The 9629-nt window shown below is 40.7% G+C and overlaps 1 pseudogene; it reads left to right on the top strand.

The window, feature by feature from the left end:
• On the top strand, positions 7013 to 8090 carry LOC109236226 (annotated as a pseudogene).

Raw genomic sequence — 9629 nt, 5'->3', positions numbered from 1 at the left:
TAGCCTAATCTGAGAAGTGCTAATTCAATTTGGCTTTATGTTCGAGGCACTGTCCGTAAAGAGGGTCCAGATTCCCGAAGACGTTCCCGAATTTACCAACAACTCCCTTTCGACTTCGGGTATTAGGGCCGGTGTAAAGTCGGCTACAAAGTCTACAAAAAATTGAGATTTAATGCCGTTCGGGGTTGATATTCGATATCGTACCCGCTAATTTCGACGGCCTATTTGGCCAATCGTCCCGAGAGTTCAGGTTTATGCATTATATTTCGTAAAGGGTAAGTTGTCACAACACATATAGGATGGCACTGAAAATATGGTTTCAGTTCCCCATAGGCACTTAACAAGGAGAGTGCCAATTTTTCTAGGTGAGGGTATCTAGCTTCGGCCTCACCTAAGGTCCTACTGACATAATAAGTCGGAAATTACGTACCTCGTTCTTCTCGGACTAGGACTTCACTACCACTACTTCCAATACCACTAGGTACAAGTACAGTCGTTCGTCCGCCTTCAACGTGTGCAACAATGATGGGCTCGATAAGTATCGTTTAAGTTCCTCTAAAGCCCGTTGACATTCTGGGGTCCACGTGAAGTTGTTCTTCTTTTTCAACAACGAGAAAAATCGATGACTTCTATCGGACGACCTCGAGATGAATCGACCCAGGGCTGTAATGTGCCCGGTTAGCCTTTGTACATCCTTCACATTCTCCATTACCATGATATCCTCGATAGTTTTGATTTTGTCGGGGTTGATCTCGATTCCTCGATTGGACACCATGAATCAGAGAAACTTGTTGGACCCGACCCCGAATGCACATTTCTCTGGATTCAGCTTCATGTTGTACTTCTTCAATATACTGAATGTCTCCTGCAAATGCTTTAAATGGTCATCTGCTCGCAGGGACTTAGCTAGCATATCGTCAATATAAACTTCCATGGTTTTTCCTATTTGTTCTTCGAACATTTGGTTTACTAGTCATTGGTAAGTCGCACCGGCATTTTTTAATTCGAATGGCATTACATTATAGCAGTACGTGCCATTTTTAGTGATGAAAGAGGTTTTTTCTTGGTCGCCCGAGTTCATCCGTATTTGGTTGTACCTGGAATAAGCATTAAGAAAACTTAGAGTCTTGTGGCCGGCCGTGGCGTCAATCATACGATCGATGATAGGAAGAGGAAAAGAATCTTTGGGGCATGCTTTATTTAGGTCTTTATAATCTACACACATTCTTAGTTTATTCCCTTTCTTAGGAACCACGACTATGTTCGCTAGCCATTCCGGGTACTTGACCTCCCGGATGGACCCTATTTTAAGGAGCTTAGTTACCTCGTCCTTGATGAAGATATGTTTGACCTCGGATTGGGGTCTCCTTTTTTGTTTCACCAGGCGGAACTTCGAGTCCAAGCTTAGATTGTGAGTAGTGATCTCTGGTGGGGGCCCTGTCATATCGAGATGGGACCAAGCAAAGCAATCCATATTAGCTATAAGAAATTGAATAAGTTTTTCCCTGAGCTTGAGAGTTAATCCCGTTCCCAGGTATACCTTACAATCGGGCAGATGCTCGATCAGCACGACCTACTCCAGTTCTTCGACCGTTGACTTGGTAGCGTCAGAATCATCGGGGGCGATAAAAGATCGAGGAACCCCGAAGTCATCATTTTTGTTAATCCTTTGCTCGTCCTATTGGGTCGAAGCTGGCACCGATAATTGCTATTTGGCCCCCTATTTCGCTTCTAAACTTGAGTCATTTGTCGATGCGAGTGTGATACCAGAATTACTTCATCGACTGCAAACATCTCCTTCGCAACGGGTTGTTCCCCGTAAACCGTCTTTATCCCCTCCGGTGCTGGAAATTTTAATACCCGGTGGAGGGTCGAAGGAACAACCCTCATGTTATGGATCCATGGTCTCCCGAATAGGGCGTTGTATCGAATGTCCCCTTCGATTACATAGAACTTGGTTTCTTGGATGGTACCGACAACGTTCACCGGCAATGTTATTCTCCCTTTGTTGTTTCGCAAGCCATATTGAATCCATTCAGTACTCAGGCTGCTGGTACGATATGGTCTTGCAGGACGAGTTGTTCTACGACCTTCGATCGTATGATGTTGGTCGAGCTAGCGGGATCAATTAGCACATGTTTAACTCTATTTTTATTCATAAGTACCTAGATTACCAGTACGTCATTATATGGTTGCATGATTCCTTCCGCGTCCTCGTCGTTGAAAGATAGAGTCCCTTCTGGTAAGTAATCCCGGGTCCGCTTTTCTCTTGTGATTGACACCTTGGTGCATTTCATCATTGGACCTTGGGGAATATCGACCCCTCCGATGATCATATGGATGACGTTCTGGGGTTAGTCTTGCCCGTTTTGTTTGTTAGAATCTCTGTTTCTGAAGTGGTTCTTAGCTCGGTCACTCAGAAATTCTCGAAGATGACCGTCGTTGAACAAACAAGATATTTCCTCCCTTAGTTGCCGACAATCCTCCCTCCTGTGGCCATGTGTGCCATGATATTTGCATATTTGGTTGGGATCCCTTTGTGCTGGATCAGTTTGCAAAGGTCAAGGCACTTGGTATCTTTGATGCGTCCAATGGCCGATACGATGGCAGCTGCGTCCACATTAAAGTTGTATTCCAACAATCGTGGTGGTTCTTTGGGACCGATAGGTCTATCGAAGCCGTTTTTACTCATAAGTCCCCGTTTGACCTCGATCATTTCTCCTCTCATTCCGTGCAGAATTTTGCCCATATCCACTGCCTCTACGGTCTCCATTATACGGTTGATATCGATCTCTATTCGACCTTGGTTCTCGGTCGATATCCCTCTTGATTCTATCTACGGGCCTGATAGGATAAACGGACCCAGAAGGAGCTCCCAGTTGATCATCCTCGACCCTCATCTTCAACTGGTATCGATTGTGCACATCGGCCCAAGTGACAGCTAGGTATTCGATCAAATTCTGCTTCAACTGTTGTGAAGCCACTGAACTTCGAACATTGAGACCTTGAGTGAAAGCTTGAACAGCCCAATCGTCGGTGACCGGTGGCAAATCCATTTGTTCTATTTTGAATCGAGATACGAATTCTCTGAGCATCTCGTTATCCTTCTGCCTTACCTTGAAGAGGTTCGACTTCCTTGTTGCGACCTTAATGGCCCCGGCATGTGCCTTTACGAAAGAATATACAAGCGTAGCAAACGAGTCAATAGAATTAGGCGGTAAATTATGATACCATATCATAGCACCCTTCGATAGAGTCTCCCAGAATTTTTTCAGCAAAACAGATTCGATCTTGTCATCTTCCAAGTCATTTCATTTGATAGCACATGTGTAGGAGGTGACGTGTTCGTTTGGATCAATCGTCCCATTATATTTAGGAATTTCGGGCATACAGAACTTCTTGGGGATCGGCTTCGAAGCTGCACTTGGGGGGAAATGTTTTTGTACAAACTTTTTGGAATCTAGTCCTTTCAATATTGGTGGTGCCCCAGGGATCTGGTCGACCCTGGAATTATAGGTTTCCACCTACTTGTCATTTTTCTCGATCTTCTTTCCCCTGTCTCGATTTGCTTTGTCAGTTCTTCGAGCATCTTAATGATAGCAGGGTTGGTCTCCGATTCCTTCTCGTTCGACCTCTTCAAAGTCGATTTGATCCTGTGTATGATTTCCTGGGATGGCTCGGGTTCGACCTTGCTCGGTGTGTTGTTCTGATTTTGGAGCTGGGCTATCACCGCCTGTTGAGCCTGCAACATTTCGAAGATGACCCACAGGCTGATACCGCCATCTTCACCACCACGTGCACTCTGAGTAGCTGATCGGGGCATCCCCGTGGACGTTGATTTCGGGATCGACAACAAAATTTCCATTGATGGCTACATGTGAACTGACGTCGATTAGATCTACAGTCGGAGTTCCATCGAGGCCAGCAGGGGTTACAATGTTTCCTGGTGCAATGTTCTAATTTTCTTCGTGGTAGCCGAGATCATTGTCAATGTGTTGAGGTGCTGATTGAGAGTTTGACATTTTCTAATCCTGTAATTAAAGATACTTCAAAGAACAAGTGTAAAATAGTGTGTGCCACGAAATTTGTACCAGGTAATCACTATTATCCTTAGCCCCACGGTATGCGCCAAACTGTTTACCCTAAAAACGGATAACAATTTAATTTATACGCGGTTTTAAGGATACGTAATATAACTTGGAGCAAAATAAGAAGATACGAAAATTGATATTGAAATTAACTGCAAATAGAAATAAAAGCAAACCAAAGGAAATGTATACCTTTGCCCATGGAGCTAGGTCGCCCTCGAACCAAACGAGTATTTCACTGGAAAATATGAACAAAGTAATAGAGTATTGAGAGCTTAAGAGAAAGGTAGTATACTGCTTTGTATTGCGTGAATATGATGATGTTTACAAATGATCAGACCCCCTTTATATAGTAGGGGAGTCACTCTTGGTACAGTTCTAAATACAGTAAGAAATCCCATGATTGGCTAATTAATCGGCCTCTTCTTGATACGTGCCGGGATTTGCGCCGTAATCCTCGCCCGATTGCGGATGTTTCGTCTTTCCGTTATTCGACCAGTAAGCCTCCCTCGATCTCCTTCTTATTCGGTCTCGATCTTGGCCGATCTCAATCTTGGTCGATCTCGATTTTGGTCGGTATCGATCTTATTCGGTCTCAGGGTCTCGAGCTCGGCAACCTAACTTTGCACCATAGTTTGATATAAAACGAAGTTGATCCTTGGCTTATCATGCTCCAGTCTCGATCAGTCGCACGAAAAGGGCAAGCCCGAATTTGACCGTATACATGCTCAAATTAATAATGTCCATTAGAGATAGTCAAATGGACAATCTAAAGAGTGAACAAAGAAGCAGTGCTGCTTGAATAAGTAAATTAGCAATGGTCACAAAGCGGAGATTGGTGCCTTGGTACTCAATAGATATGACTTGAAACGAGAAGAAATGGCAGAGGAAAATTAGTTTTACGACAATAAAGAACAAGTAAGAGATCGTTACCAAAAACATTCTTAGCACTCTCGCTTAAGAAAACTCAAATTTCTATTTAGTCAAGCTAAAGTTTGTACAATATTCGTAATTGGTCAAATATCTAAATATTATGGGAAAAGAAGTTGAAAACTTCATACTGCCTCAGGAGCATGAAAATAGCATTATGCTACATGCCATTTTACATAGAGATTTTTACCGTCTCCAAAAGCACAAGACATAACTCACTTATAAAAGTACAGAATATCAACAGAAACCTTCTAACAATAATGAGACTAGGTCCTTATGATATAAAATAACAACAACAACAACAACAACAATTATCCCAATATATTGCCATAAGTTGGGTTTGCGAAGAATTGTAGAGGAAGAAAAAGAAGAAGAAGAGGAGGGGGGGGGGGGGGGGGAGGAGGAAGAAGAAAAAGAAAGAAAGAAGGAGAGAAGAAAAAAGAGGAAAACAAGATAAAGTAGTACCAAATTATATTAACAAAAAGGAAATGCGATAATTAAAGTAAACTAAACAACATGACATGTACTGAGTATGGTCATACTTGATAGTTCCACTGTGATGATATTGACTTGGCACGTATATTTGACATGTAGACACAAAGATATACTTTTCTCATGTTATCTGTTAACTGAAATGTTATTTGTGTTGAACTTTAACTGTTATACTTGGAAAACATATCTAAATTCATGGGACGTGAACGAGCTGAATATAATATCATTGATGTATTTATTTACACTCATTTATATCCTGAGCTGTTACTAGTTATTGTTATTGGTTTCTGACTGTTTCTTCTGAGCTCGTCACTACTTTCAGTCCAAGGTTAGGTTTGTTAGTTATTGAGTACATGAGGTCAATTGTAGTCATACTACACTCTGCACTTCGTATAGATCCAAGTACTTTCGGACATGGTGATTGCTAGAGTTGTGTTGATACCAGCTTTTGGGAGACCACGAGGTAGGTGTTATGTCGTCCGTAGAACTTGAAGTTCTCTTTCATTTATTCTGTTATTACTGTTCTATTTTCCATATAGTGTATTGAGGACTTGGCCTTGTATTTTAGATTTCAGTAGTGCTCATGAACTCGTTGATACGAGATCATTGGGATGGTTGTAGCAGAATTGCTGTTGCTTTCTCAGTTATTTCATGATATTTTCGCTATTGAGTTTATTAAACCTTGTTTTATCAAATTTGTTCTTATTGTGTGAATGTTGGCTTATCTAGAAAGTAGTGTTAGGCGCTGTCGCGGCTCCGGTGAGAGTTGGGTCATGACAGATATTAAGTTCCTTAAGGAAATACTATAAATTCAGCGGGCTCGGATTAATTTCTGCTTTATTCTCCATTTATGATATTACTAAGTAGTGAGCTTTATTAAGTCATTGTCTGGCTATCAGTTAAACTGAGTCGAAGCTTACTTAGCCGGAATTTTCCAACCGTTGAAAGAAGGAATGCTCCTTAGTCGAGAACCACTCGTCCGCATGTCAATTATATAGAGTTGAATTGTTCCTTAGCCAAGCCAAAGTGGCAAAACATCCATAAAACGAGCTGCACCTTCTTTAGTCGATTCAAAATCTGTAGGTCGATTAAAGAATTTTTAACTGTTTCTCATTATCTAAGCCAAAGGCAGTGACAATTTTGCCAAAGGTGTATTCATGATAATAAACTCATAATCATTTGAGTCAGTTAAATTTAAAAATGAAATTTAGCTAGGAAAATGTAAAGGTTATAATATCACTGAAGAATAAAAGAAAGTATCTGAACGAACAAAGTCCATTCTTCTCAAACCGATAAATAAGAGAGGGGAAGAATGTGGGAAACACATTAAATTAAAGATCCTAAATGCAATTCCATTTTGTGAGTGGACTCTTCAGAACCTTCCTTTCTTCTCCTTCTTTAACGGTAATTTTTACGGTCGTGAGTTAATCGCTCCTGCTCACCCTTTCCCCTTTAACATCTAAAGAAGCAAAGATAAAACATTCTCTTTCAATTACCATTCCTCCCTGAATCTCTTGAGGATATATCCAATAATATATCTCAAGAGTTTCAACAATGGAATGGCGTCCATTTGATATCACGGTGCTCTCTGCCGACGGCATTAAAAATGTCAATCTTTTTTATCCTATGGATGTCTATGTAGAAGTGTCCATCTTTGGCTACGCCAAAAACAAGAAAAAGACATTTGTAGACAAAAAGGGTGGCACTAGCCCCAGGTGGAATTACCCCATGAAATTTACCTTGGATGAGCCTTCCCTTACTAAGCCTGATCTTTCCCTTTTCTTTCGCCTTAGATCTAATCGTTTTTTGGTGATAAGGATATCGGCATTGTCAGTATTCCAATCCAAGAACTCTTTACAGATTCCACCTCAAACGACGAAGGCAGTGCTGAGAGGATTATTGAATATCAGGTCTTCACTTCTGGGACTAGGAAACCTAAAGGTACCCTAAAGTTCGCGTACAAGTTTGGAAAAAAATTTGCTCACAACCAACATATCAATGGTTATCCTGCATTACCAGCTGGGACTCAACATGTCAACCACCAACCTGTCACTGGTTATCCACAAACTCATATGCCACCCGTTTGGTGTGGTACGTCATCAACCGGAATGACATACCAGCAACATCATCCAGGAGGATATCCTTCTCCTGGATATGGTGTATACCCGGCCGCAATGCCACCGCCTGGGTATCCACCTGCTGGATATGATCAATATCCACCTCCACCAGGGTATGTATATAATCCTCCAATGCAGCAGCAAGTCCAACAAGCAAATAATAATAAGGGTAACAAGTTTGGAGCGATGGGAGTAGGATTGGGTTTGGGTGCAGGGCTGGTGGGTGGTGCGCTGGTCGGACATGCGATTTCAGATGCAATGGACGATGATTAAACAAGTCTCTATATTTTGGTTTTTTATTTTTGGGGATAATTCATAATGGTGTAAGGTGTATGTCTTCTCCGGTTTCTTGAGATTTTGTTTCATCTGAATCTAGTATAAAAGAGGTATAAACAAAAAGATTATGTATTGCCATTTCTTTTGTATCATGTGGATATTAATTAGCATTCTTTTTAGTCTTCAACTTTTTAGTTATCAGAAATTTTTAACAAATGATTTTTTCAGAAAGATTCTCAATAGTATCATTCTTATATGTCCTTTTTCTTTTCTTGGATTGTTTTAGCATTGTGGTTCTCCTTGTTTCCTAGGATACTAGATTTGTAGCGGAAAGGAAAGGATAAAAGACAAATTCTTCTGAAGTCGTGGAGAGAAAGATGCTTTCTCTCTTTATAGCAAGTCAAAGGAAAATGATCTAAGTACGTACTCCCTCCGTTTCTCCGTTTCATATTAGATTAGGTAGTTTGACTCGGCACCGGAGTTTAAGAAGAAAGAAGAAGAATTTTGAAATTTGTGGTCTTAAAAGCTTAAGGAGTAAAAGGTTTTTGGGGCCATGCCATTTTGTATGGGTATAAAAGCTTCTCATTAAGGGTAAATGGGTAAAATGAAGAGTTTAAAGTTTGAATTATTTCCAAATTTAGAAATGTGTCATTTGTTTTGGAACAGACTAAAAAGGAAAGTAACTCATTTAATATGAAACGGAGAGAGTATTATATTTGTCTTTAATTTGCAATGCCAGGGGTAAAAAAGTTTCTTGCATCAAGTGAAGATTATTAGGATAATTTTAGAATCTTCAGAATTTATACTTATATGAATTGATGTGAGACTACACATTTATATATACATACAAAACAAAAAGTTAAGAAAAATTATGTGTAACGATCCGACCGGTCGTTTTGAGCTTTAACATTTCGTTTGATGGTCTGAGGCCTTGAGTAGCTTCATATGATGTATTACGACTTGCGGGAGAGTTGACCAAGGTTTGACTTTTGAGTAAATGGCCTCGAATTGGTAATTTGATGATTCCAATAGGTTTGTATGGTAGTTTTGGACTTGGACGTATATTCGGATATAGATCTGGATGTTCCTACAAGGTTTTGGCTTTATTTGTCGAAAGTTGGCAATTTGAAGAATTGGCGAGTTCATAAGTTTAATCGGGAGTTGACTTCTATGTTATCAGAACTCTATTATGATTTTGAAACATTGGATATGTTCATTTAGCTGATTGAAACTTAAATGTAAAGTTTGGTTGTAATCCGAAATGTTTAAGTGTGGTTCAGACGCATTCAACGAAGTTGGAATATTGAAAGTTAAGAGAATGATTTTGATCTTCCTTCTTGGTTTTGATTTAATTGCGGTGTTTGGAGCCTTCAGATAAGTTTGGATGAAGTATTTGTACTTACTTGTGTGATTAGACAGGGTCATGAGGGGCTTGAGTGTGATTCAAGCTGGTTTCGTCCCATTTCGACGGACTTTGCATTGCTTGTGTCAGGTACGAATCACGATCGCGAGGGTGTTATTTCGCTAGCGTAGAAGAAGTGGTCTAGAGGAGCTCTATTATTCATGTTCGCGGCTGGTGGCCGTGTGTTCGCAAAGTGCTTGGCAGATTGGTTCACCGCCTTCGCATGAGGAGTTCGCGTTCGCGAAGGTGTGCACGTAGGGGTAATTGTGGCTTACGCATTCATGATTGTGGTGACACGTTCTCGTTTGCTTGGAGTTCAGGTCT

Source organism: Nicotiana attenuata, chromosome 12 (genome assembly GCF_001879085.1).
Source record: "Nicotiana attenuata strain UT chromosome 12, NIATTr2, whole genome shotgun sequence".
Classification (NCBI taxonomy): Eukaryota; Viridiplantae; Streptophyta; class Magnoliopsida; order Solanales; family Solanaceae; genus Nicotiana; species Nicotiana attenuata.
The sequence above is the reverse complement of the archived record's forward strand: the minus strand, read 5'-3'. Positions and strand labels throughout refer to the sequence as shown.